This window comes from Tamandua tetradactyla, chromosome 25 (genome assembly GCF_023851605.1).
Source record: "Tamandua tetradactyla isolate mTamTet1 chromosome 25, mTamTet1.pri, whole genome shotgun sequence".
Classification (NCBI taxonomy): Eukaryota; Metazoa; Chordata; class Mammalia; order Pilosa; family Myrmecophagidae; genus Tamandua; species Tamandua tetradactyla.
In genome coordinates, this window is record NC_135351.1 from 14,935,753 (window position 1) to 14,948,216 (window position 12,464).

The following is a 12,464-nucleotide window of genomic DNA, read 5'->3' on the forward strand; positions in this document are numbered from 1 at the left end:
TCCCATATAGGGGCTGCTCTTTCAGCCTAGTTCCTGGAATGAAAAGACACATGGAACAAAGCCAAACACAGCTGCAGACAACCTGCAGGTCTGTGAGCAAGAAAGAAATGGTTGTGGTGGTAAACTTCCTTGATGTGGGAGCTATTTGTTATGCCAGCAGAAACTAACAGATACACCTTCATATACCTTTTATCTCAGCCAAAGGTAATGCCCTTAAGTGTGTCGCATTCTTTCCTGTTTCCATTTCTTGACCCTCAAATTAAAATGTCCTTTTCCATCTTATGCCTAGTTCCAGTCTTTAAGACTCACGAGTCAGTTCTTTCTTTATTCCCAGCTGGAAACAATTTCTCCAGGTTTGTCGCCCAAAGAACTTGAGTCATGTCTTTTTTTATGGGTCATTTCCTATCTTGCCTTTTAGTGATTTGTTTATATGCCTGTTGTGGATCTTGTGGTTGATTTCCCAACATCTATTCCACCTGCAATGACTAGTCTAAGCCAAACATTGTAATCCCATCCTTTCGTTAATGACAGTTACAGTAATGGTCTCAGAACAAAACCTGGCCAATGGAAAAATAGGGGAAATTCCTAGAAAAAGTTCCCTGGCTTCTAAAAAAAAAAAAAAAAAAAAGACCCAAGAAAGAAGCAGCCCCTACGCCTTCCCTTCTTACTTTACCTTCCTTTACCTTCCTAACAGTGGGGGGATTAAGGAAACACAGTAGAAGACAGTCAAGCTAAAACAAGCAGAGAAGAAAGCGTGGAAGAAGGAGTGTGCTGTGTGGCTTGGGGCCATGTGCCCAGCCTTAGGATTCTCTGGATCTCTGTCGACTGCAGGAATTCTCCAGAGCACCCAGAGGGGGCCTCATCCAAATAATTTATGACACGAATAAGTAAAAAGAAAGCGTCAGACAACCTAGTACACTGGCAGAGAAGCTACTTAATCAAGGTCCTCATGTCCGTGTAGGCGTGTATAAAAGAAAATGAAGAGACAAAAAAGAAAGCTTTTAAGAGAATAAGAAACACTGAAAAAGAATTAAAAATAGAGAAAGAACTTTCTGGAACAAAATTTGCATAATCCACCTTCTGAAGTTTTTGTAAACTAGGCTAAAGATCATATAGATTTTCATTGTCACAGGAAGCCTAAGTGTAATTCCGCCCGTAGAATACCAGCAAGTGTGCACAAAGTAAACAAGGATGGGGCGAGAATTCACTAGTGCTACTGATCAGAGACCTCACTCAAAAAACAGGAATTTATTATGTGAAATAAAATTGACAGATGTCCCCAGCATCACATATCTGTTTGTAGACATTTCATATCATGTCTCAGAGAGAACATAGTATTACATTTACTCACCACAATTTAATGTAGCCATTTTTTTCTTTATTGTTGCTTCAGAGAACTTTATATACAGGGTTGCTTATTGTCTCCAAGCTGCATTTTGACCATTTCTGGACTGAACAAAATAACAGGTGATACCTCTTAGGGACCTTTCTCGCTCTGTGTGTCTATGATCTTGGAGCTCCAAAATAAGAAACAGTCTATTATTGGAAACCTGAGAAAAGTTATTTTAACCCCTTCTGAGTTGCTTAATTTCTTATAGTGGAATAATTAAAGTCCCCATAAATGAATAATATAAGGAAGGTGAATGGGACACGAGAGTTTTTTGCTCTGTCTCTAGAAACAGCTTTTGGTGATTCTGCAGAGTTAGGAGCAGTTCGTGGTTTTGATTCTTTGGAGAAAGTGGCCAATTACAAAATCCATTTTACAGTTATTAATTCCTGATCTCTTTCACTCTACAAAGAAGAAACTCAGTTTCCATCTGATCTGTGCGCCTCTTTTCTTCCTCAGTTTAAATCCTCAATGTACAGATATTATTGGGGAGAATGTCAGAAGTGGGAGAAAAAGTGGGTACTGGCAAATTAAAGACAGAAGCTCTCATTTAAAGAGAGACAGTAAATCTTTCCTGTAGCTATTAATTATTTCCCTCTGCAACATTGTAAAATATTGCTTTGGTCAAGTGAAAAGGTATCTTTAATATGTCAGACCACAGAAGAATCAATATTCAGTTGCAAAAGTACATTTATTTATCCTTTCGAGGGCACATAGGCATGATTCTCAGGTGTTGACATGCTCAGGCTGTAAAAAGTGATGCAATCTTGAGATAGTGGTCCCAGCATTCTGCAGGAATAAGAAATTTCATATAAAATTTCTGACTTTGGTATTGAATTGGAGGGAGCTGTGTAAAAATAATCATTCTTAGTTCTCTGACTCAGTTTACTTCTTTTGAAAAATGGACCATATTATGATAACCTTAGTACACAGTGTTGAGAAAAGCAGGCCAAATGTTCTCCTTCATTTTTACCTCTATTAAAAAAGCGCTACCTTTGGATTTGCCCCATACCCACCTTGAAAAAAGTATATTTCCAGTACTTAACTGTTAAATCACATCTTTATAAGAGCACAAATGTGCATTCATGGATGGATCAGTCCATTGAAAAATAAGTTAAGAGCAAGTGGCTTTGTCATTTGACTTTCTGGAATAGCTGTTAAGTAGCAATCTCTGGAATAACCTTGATGGGCATTTCATGTGTGAGAAGAGAACTAGGATATGGAAGAAGAGGAGGCAAGCTTGGATCTGAGCTGATTCAAGGCTAGTAACTAGTGACATCATTTGGAAGCAGGGCAGAAAGATTGTTCCTTTGTCTTTTTTTCATTTGTCTTGTGTTACCTATTAAAAGATACTGAAGTATCATTTTATGATATAATGATAATGTTTTAGATATCTAAGCCAAAATATTAATCTCATACCTATTCTAGGTTACCTAAATTATGGTTTAGATTCAAGTGAGTGGTGTTATGGATATTTGGGTAGTTGACTTCAGACCCAGAGAAGAAATTTTTCAGATTTCCTTTGCTACCTTGAGTTCCAGTCACTCATGTAAATGAAATCATTTTATTGTAGAAAACCACAAACAGACAGGGATATCAAGTCACCATGAAAATGTGGCTCTCGGACCTTGACTGCAGGTGGCATACCTGACCCACAGCCTTAGTTACTGCACTCTGAAGCCATGCTTCTCATGGGCTGCCCTCAGTCAGTGACTGAGCATAGCAGGAATGTGAGGCAGATCTTTTCCTTGAAGACAGGGGACTTCTCTGATCGGCATCCATGGTTCAAGGACTCCCCATCAGTTTTGCCAAAACTTTCTTAGAACTTCATGGCAGTGTAAAATGCTTCCAACCTTCCAACCTTCTTTCCTTCCTGGTCTCCTCCAAATTCTGATGACTCTCCTAGCCTCCTCTGGATCGCTCCCTCTTTTCCTACCACAGGCATTTCCTCAAGTAAATCTCTTGCATGGCTGATTTTATCTTAGCATCTGCTTCTTGGAGGAAGAATAGGAGAAGAAAACTAGTCATTTGTTGGCTGACACCTACTTATCCAACAGCATCCATTTTTCAATCTATTCATTCATTTGGATATTTATTGATTTTCTACTGTATTGGTTTGCTAAACTGCTGGAATGCAATATACCAGAAATGGAATGGTTTTTAAAAAGGGAATGTAATATGTTACAAGTTTCCAGTTCTAAGGCCATAATATGTCAATATATATAACTAAGGCATACAAAAAAAAGATACTTTGGCTCAAAGAAGGGTGATCTGGAAAGGCACGTGGCTGGTGCCTACTGGTCCTTTTTCCCAGTTTTTTTTTTTTTTTTTAATTTTTTTTAATTTATTTTTATTTTTTACGTGGGCAGGCACAGGGAATCGAACCCGGGTCCTCGGGCTTGGCAGGCAAGCACTCCTACCAGCTGAGCCACCGTGGCCCACCCCTTTTTCCCAGTTTTGTTGCTTCCAGCTTCTGATACCAGTGGTTTCCTCTCTAAACATCTATGGGCAATCACCTAGCTGCTCTGGAACAAAACTCTGGGTTTCATCTCTTAGCTTAGCATATGCAGGGGCCAGAGATTTCTTCTCTTCAGGTTTTGGCTATTTCTGTGAGTCCTTGCTTAGCACCCAGGCTATTTCTGTCTTGATTTCCAAATGTTTACATCAGCTCTGCCTGTCAGCTCTGAGCTCCCTCCAAAATGTTTTCTCTTTTAAAGGATTCCAGAAAACTAATCAATACCCACCTGGAATGGGTGGAGCACATCTCCATCTAATCAAAAGGTTAAATCTGCAACTGGGCACTTCACATCTTCATGGAGATAATCTAATAAAAAGTTTCCACCCTACAATATTGAATCAGCATTCAAAGAAATGGCTGCTCCCACAAGATTGGATCAGGCTTAAAACATGGCTTTTCTGGAGTACATAATAGATTCGAACCAACACATCTACTATGTGCCAAGCATTGTGGTGGCATTTAATGAAAACAGAAACAAAAACTTGGGGTCTACAGAGACTTCAGATGCCTTCGTGGTGAGACAATGAGGTTGTTGTGGTTTGAGGACAAAGAAGCACTGGATTGCCTAAACAGGGCAGCTGGACACTTCAGCAAGGACGTGCAGGATGTACTTTCCTTGGCATTGTCACCTCTACACTTTGATCCTCAAACTCAACCCTCCACTGACAGGGAATTGGTTAAGCTCTTAAGAACTGAAAAACACATATTCAAGGTCACCAATATCTTCTACTTTGCTAAATCCAATGGTCAGTTCTAAGTTCTACCTTACTAAACTATCGATACAACTTGACGATGCAATTGATTACTCCGTCTGCTTGAGAAACTTCATCACTGGATTTCCAAGCAGCACCTCCCTGGTACCATTCTAAGTATCTTTTGTTGACTCCTCCTCATATTTCTGACCTCTTATGATAGGACTCCAGAGGTCCTTGGGCTTCTTCTTTCTACACCTTCGCCTTGGCAGTCTTATGCAGCCACTTGCTTGTAAATATCATCCAATAATGATTCCCAAATTTGTATCTCCAAACCAAATACCAGACTCATGTTCAAATGCTTACCTGACATCCCTACATAGATATCTAATCAAATCTCAAACTTATGATGATCTAAACAGAATTTCTAACCATCCCTCACCCCCAATCTGTCCTTCAATCAGCCACATCTCAGTTAATGACAGCTCCCTTCTTCCAGCTGCTCAAGCCAAAAACCCATGAGTTATTCCTGAACTCTTCTCTTTCACAGCCTATACATAACTCAACAGCAAATTCTTTCAGTTCAACTTTTAAAATATTCCCTGAGTCCAAACTCTTCTTACCACCTCCATGACATGGTCACTATGGAGCAAGCTGCCTGAATTATTGCAAGAGCCCCTTGACTGCTCTTCATTCTTATACCCCACCTCCCTACTGCCCTGCAATCATTCCTCATCTCAGCAGCCCACAGATCCTGTTAAAAATCTAAGTGACACCATAAAATTTCTCTGCTTCAAACCTCCAATAACTCTCCATCCCACTCAGAGATTCTCAGGATTCTACAAGTTCGGTGACCTAGCTCCAGTGTCTTACTCTATCTCCTAACACCTAGGCCCTTGCTCACTCTGTTCCAGCCACACTGGCCTCCTTGCTATGTCTGGAACACTTTCTGCCCACTCCTGCCTCAAGTCTCTTATACTTGCTCTTCTTTTCCTGAAACACTTTTCCACAGACAGCTGCATGACTCAATCTCTCACCTCTCTCAGCTCTTTGTGCAAAAGCCCCTTCCTCGGGAGGATATCTTCTCTATCTCCAGCATTCTCCATCCACTTATTTTACTTAGCTGTCCTGGTTGCATTGCATACTATATGTTTCCTCTCTTTGATCTTGCTTCTTGTCCACCTCCCCCACATGAAAGCCAACTCACTGAGTGCAGGGATTTTGCCTGTCTCATTCACTGCCACAGCTCCAGGTTTTAAAAGGATGCCTGGCTCCTACCAGGCATGATTTTCCTATTTGCTGAATTAACAAATGAACAAAAGTCAATATGTATTTTCAGAAGATGTCTGGATATCTCCATTGTCCTGTTAACGTAGGAAAATCTGTAAATCATCCTCACAAGCCTTCTTGATCATGATGGAGTTAGAGAATACGGAAGCGGGGGCGGGGGGGGGGTGGTGTTGGAATGACTTTAATTACTTTAAAGTGCTTTAAGCCTCAAGCACCTTTTTCCAGGAAGAGATTCTATTCTTCGAGATCAATAGGGTTGATGACCAGCCCCCTTTTCTCCTGGACAGTAATATAAAAGTGCAGTTAGCTTTTGCCTTTTTAACTTCTCATTTTTTAATTTGTACTTATGGTATTTTCCTTTGGTTGACACATTCTTTCTTTAGATGTGTCTACATTATGGATTAGGTTTTAGAGCCAAGTAAACCTTAGATAAATTACTTAAACTATGTTCTTAATTTGCTAGGGCTGCCATAACAAAGCACCACAAATTGGGTGGTTTAAAACAACAGAAATTTATTGTTTCTCAGTTCTGGAGGCTACAAGTCTGAAATCTCCAAGGTGTTGGCAAGATCTGTTCCCTCTAAAGGCTGTAGAGCTCTGGCAGCAGTTTGCTGGCAATCCATAATGCTCTTTGGTCTGTGGCACAACTCAATCTCTGCCCGTGTCTTATGGCTGTTTTCTCTCTTTGTCTGTGTCCAAATTTCCTCTTCCTATAAGAATGACAGTCATACTGGATTTTAACCCATCCTTATCCAGAGTGAGGTCATCTCAAATAACAGCAAAGATCCTATTTCCAAATAGGATCACATTCATGGGACTGGAAATTAGGACTTGCATATGCTTTTTGAAGGGATACAATTTGATTCATAGTACTTATTTTGTGAGATCACTCATTATTTGTTCAGTGAATATGTATGAATACCTGGTATTCAAATACCTTCTTGCTATGCTGCAAAGGTAAAATATGATAAGCATGAAGCTCACAACTTGGCTTATATTAATTGCTCAATAAATGACATCCTTATTGACTTATCTTTATTTTTTATCATTGTTGCTGCTATGATTGAATCCTAATTTTGCATTTGACCCTTAGAGATAATTTCCTTTTTAAAGGTGGTTTTTGCAGAAATGATTTTGTTCATTTGCTGATTTTTCAAGATTAATCTTCATAATTCTGAAATCCCACATTTCTCCCAACTTATAACTTTATCTCTCTCTTTCCTTTCACATCCAAATTTATATTCCCTGTCTCCACCTACTTACCTACTTCTTATTCCTCAATATTTCCAATCACTCTCCAACTTTATCACAGATCATCTATGGTCTTTTTGGTGCCAAAATTTTTTTTGTTTATTTTACTCAACTTTCCAGGAGAAGTCAAGAGTGTTGACTTACCTTCTCAAAACTCTTGGGGCTCCTGTGACCCCGCACTCTTCCAGGTTTTTCTACTATTCCTTTGACCCCTTCTTTGAGTCTCTTCTACAGATTTATCTTTACTCCCCAACAAATAGATATTCGTGTTTGAGGCTTTGAACTTGACTCTTTCTCTTCTTTTTCTAGGTAATCTCATCTATCCACATAGCTTCATCCCAATAATGCACAGAAAACTCTCAGACTTTTATCTGGAGGCCAGAACTGCCTGCCTGACTTCTCTACACATTTGCCCATGCCTGAAACATAACTGATGTTAAGAAAAACATCAGTTATTTCTCCCATTCAGAATGGTTGTCATGCATTTATCATATTAAACCATCTCTCCTTCCATTGTGCCAACACACCCAGCAGGGGGAATTTCCAGGGTGATCTCAGATGAACCAGTGTGGTCCTTTAGATAGCTGACCCATACACATAGCTCTTTTGGCATCAAGGTTGCAGAAAAGGGGGGAAATTCCAAGCTGCAAAGTGCAAGAAAACATTTTTTAAAAAGTTGTCTGATAACCATCTACATGCAACCATTCTGTCACTCTGTCATTTTATGTGTAAGGACTATCCTGCTGTTGTCACCTGCTGCCAAGGTGGCAGAGAATTTTTTTCAAAGGCTGAGTTGAATCGTTTCATCTACTGGGATACGGTGACAGTTTCCAAGTATCACAATCTTTTGCATGTTACACATACGTTGAGCATTTGTACTAGAAATCTAGCACTGTCCTAACAAGCAAGGGAGAAACGAGAGGGTATTACAAGGTGGTAAGGTCCCCAAAACAAGTTCCTTGACCTCATCTAGGTCAGCCGATTTCATTCCTCTTAGAATCACTTCACCTGCATCTTGGACCCACCACCTGTTGTTTGCATCCTCAGCCCTAGATCCTGCTCATGTTTGCCTTGAGGTAACCTAACTCCACTTTGGACTTAGGAATGCAGTTCTGGCCATTCAAGTTCCCCCCACCCCCACCCCCCAACTCACCCAACCACCAGGAACTATTTAATTGTATGCATCTCTCTTCCTTCTAAGGTAAATTAACCCAAGTATTAATTGTATCAAAACCTCCAATTGATTTTTTGTTCAAGGCCATCTAACATATCAGATGTCATAACATTAACAGCTACACATATATTTATTTTCTTTCAAAGGCTGCAATTCAAAATAATTCCAGTGGATATTGGTAGACTCCTTCTTGGATTTTTGTTTCTCTTGTTTCCCTGACAGATTTACTTTATTAAAAAAATAATAATAAATCTCTCTGTGCTTAGTTGATGCCAAGTTCCCTACTGTCACAGTCATCTACCATTAATGATGCAACTTCATCCAACCTTATCTGAAGACTTTGGATGAGGATAAAGGGGATTTCAGCTTAAACTCCCAAACCAATGGAAAGAAAGAAAAAAAAACCACTAACCATCGGGAATAAAGGAGATACAGACGACTTACATAATTTATCTTTGAAGAAATAAAAAAAAAAAAGGAACAGCTTCGTCCCACTTCAAGTGGAGTTCCATTAAAATGGAGATTGTGCTGGAGTGATTTGTCCGTCCCATCCCTGCCCCCATCGCCATTAGCACCTGCGGATTTTTCCTGTGTATGGAGCTATCATGAAGTGAAAAAGAACTCAGGGAAATGATTCCAACCCAGAGGAAGTGAGAGTAGGATTAGAAAGAAACTCCAGATTTCAGCTGCAGTCATCTAGATGGCAAAAAAAAAAAAAGTGACAATTTTGATCTTAGAAAGCTGTATCGTCATAGGAAAACCCAACTTGAGCTCAATTCCAATTTCCTCTTTGATGGCTAAATAAATGTTAAACTACTTTGTAAATATTTTTAAATGACTAGTTTTGGAGTAGGAATGGTGAAGAAAGAAAGGGAAGGGAAACATAAAACAACCACACGTAAAATAACCGAGTCATACGGGCCTATGGCCAATTGTTACAGCTGGATTTCTTATATTTTGGGACATGGGCAGGCACCGGGAATTGAACTCGGGTCTCTGGCCTTGCAGGCAAGAATTCTGCCATTAAGCCACAGTCACACTGCCCCTAGCTGCATTTTTATAATGTCTTTAGAGGGTTGAGAGAGGGATGGGTTTATGATGTTACCATGACAACAGTGTGTGTGTTTTTTTTTTTTTCTGGACAAAATATTGTGACATGGAAGCAGATGTTCTGAGGAGGTAAGCAAGGAGGTTGGTAAAAGTATGAAGGAATTTAAGACCCTCACTAAATATTTCAGTGAAGAATGTCTCACCACGGCGTTACTGGATTTAATTAGCTGTAGAGTAAAAGGTGAAGGGTTAAACCAAGGTCAACATGGGGAAACATGAAGTGACACATGTAACTACTTGGTATTTGCTGAATGCCGCAATGCAGTTGGTTAGAAAAGTAAATTAGCCCAGCGCGGGAAAGAAGAGACTCTTAATTTCTTTAAATCAATTTGATATGACAGTGTTCAGTTATTTAATTTCCACATGAGTTTTCTCTGAGATTCTTTCTGTCAATCTGGTAATTTCCTCTGAAGTGCTGAAAGTGACTGCTAAGCAAATACGAAACATTCTCCAATTTTCTAGGTGAAAAACAATTTGACGGAACTCAACTAAAAACAATTGACTCTTGTTTAATGGTGTTTTGTGTCTATATTTGCCTGTGAAAGCTACTTCGAATTTTTTTGTTTTGTTTGTTTTGGTTTTTTTTCCTTCATTCACAGGGGGGGGATAAAAAGCTGTTGGGTTGAACTTTTCCCCACACAGTTTTCAGAATAAGCGTGGTTGTTTAAATAGAACAAACTACGCAACTCTGTCTAGAATAAGGGACTTGTTGTCAGGTATCTCGACCATCTCTATCATTTAATAATTTAATCAACAAATATCCTTGGAGCAACGGCTATGGGTCAGACAGGTCAGGTACTGATGACAAGAGGCCCTTGTCCTCAGAGAACCTGAGTTGGGACCTAGAATGTTGGCACCTCTTCAGAGTAAACTCTCAGGTGAGCAGAGGGTGCTCTTGGTATCACAACCACAAGATGATTAAATGGTTCATCATCCTTGCAACAAACCTGAGTTCTGCAGAGGCTGTCTCATTTGCCAAAGACAACCGACTATTTTTGTATGGACAGAAATGCTGAGTAGTTCTCTAATTTCTCTTACCAGCTTTGACCACTAGATTCATTCTCCCTAGTCTTTCTCACATAAATGGCTCATTTATACTCTTATATAATATTAAAGACCCACTTTGCCTTTCTTCCACCCCCACCCCACATTTTTCAGGATTTGTACCGAGTAAAACTTTGCAGGTGCCCTCAGAAGTAAGTATTTAGTCTGACTTGAGTGGTAGGAATAAGCAAATATCTCCTATTCACCACTTAAATGGTAGGGGAGGGGAGGCCAAACAATTAGCCTTAGCAAAGTCACAGAAAAATAAATTCTTGAGCCCATCCTTTAAGTAATATTGAGATGAGAAGAACATGTGAGCCATCCTTTAACCATATTATCACATTAGGCACAGATGTCAATCCAAGCCGAGGCGCACACTGGCATTATCCAAAGACTTCCAGCATTAGCAGAAAGCACTGGGCAATTTGATCCAACGCTAATATCTTCAGAAGATCTTAGAAGGATCTCCACTTGACAACCGGCTTAGAAGCAATGGCCAAAGATTAACCATAAGACTAGGGGAGAATGCTACAGCCTTAGACAGCTGCTGTTCCAGGAGTGACCTTGCTGCCCGGGGGTCTGAACTTCAGCAGTTGGGGAAACAAGATACTGCCACTCCTTTGCCCCTTCCCCAGCAGGTCATGAAATTCTCTGCTGAACTGCCGATTCTGCGTTATGCACCGAGCTGGGTGCTAAGGACACAGTGCTGTGTAAGATCAATCAGCAGTTGGGGAGTGTGAGTTGGTGATCTAGATATTCCTGTAAACTGACTTTTTAGTTGCATTGAGTTGAGACACCCTTCTCTTGCTTCCACAGGAAACCTCTGTCATTTGGACAGACACAAGGACAAGCGTCTTTCTTCTATGGGGTCACAAGGGGGTGGGCTCCGAGTCCCCAGTGCCTCCTCAGTGCTTGCAGGGTTTGCATTATTCTCATAGTATCTACTCAGAATTGCTTTGGGCACCCAAACCGGCAATATATTTACATTCTGCCCCCCTCCTAATTGCTAAAAGCCAAACTTCATATTTTCTGCCCTCTGCGAGTGACTAATGCAGAAACCCATTAAAATACGTCTGTGACTGGAAAAGACATTTAGAAGAAGGGGACATATGCTCAAACCTGGCTCAATGACATGTATTTTCATGGGATTCTTAGTCTGTCCAAACTAAAGTGATGCTAACTTACTCTTATTAACTCATTGGTTTTCATCTCCCACTTAAGGACTAAGTGTGTTTAATTTAAACTCACTGAAAAAAAAATGACATTGAAACTTCTGCTTTAAAATGATGGTCATTATTAAATATTACTTAAAACCATTTTGAAAATTATTTATTTACACCTAAAGAGCAGGATGTAGGGCATCAAGTCAGATGTATATATGTTGATGAGGGATGAGAAGTCAAATGGCACAATCTGTTTCACTGGCCCTTAATTAACTAGTCAATTATCAAAAAATTCTCCATTGTGCCCTATTAGTAGGCAAAAACTTCCATGAACTTAACTCTCTGGTAATAAAGTCTGGTAGAATGATTATTTGAATATGCTTAGTATGTTTTAAAGTCATAGAAGCATATTCAGCACAAAAAAATAGCAGTTTAACAAAAGGTTGATCCTGAAAATCAAAAGCTATTGATTCCTGGTTGAAATCTATGGAAAAATAAAATCCAAAGAAACAAGGGTGAGGTTGAATTTGTATTTCCTATTGGGAAATCAAATAACAAATAAAAGTTAGGACTAAGTTTTGCCATATTATTAGATTTTTAGTTTTATGTATTTATATTTATACATGTTTTTAAATAGTTTATATTTATATATATTATATATGCTATATTTAGATATAATATAAATATACATTTATAGTACATTTATATTATATACCTATTTCACAGTATCAATCAATAATTACTTAACTTTCTTTAAGTTAAATTCTCTGTGATAGTTTCAACATTTGTGCATTCCTTCTGAGCACAGGACCCCATGCTAGAACATTTTTTAAAT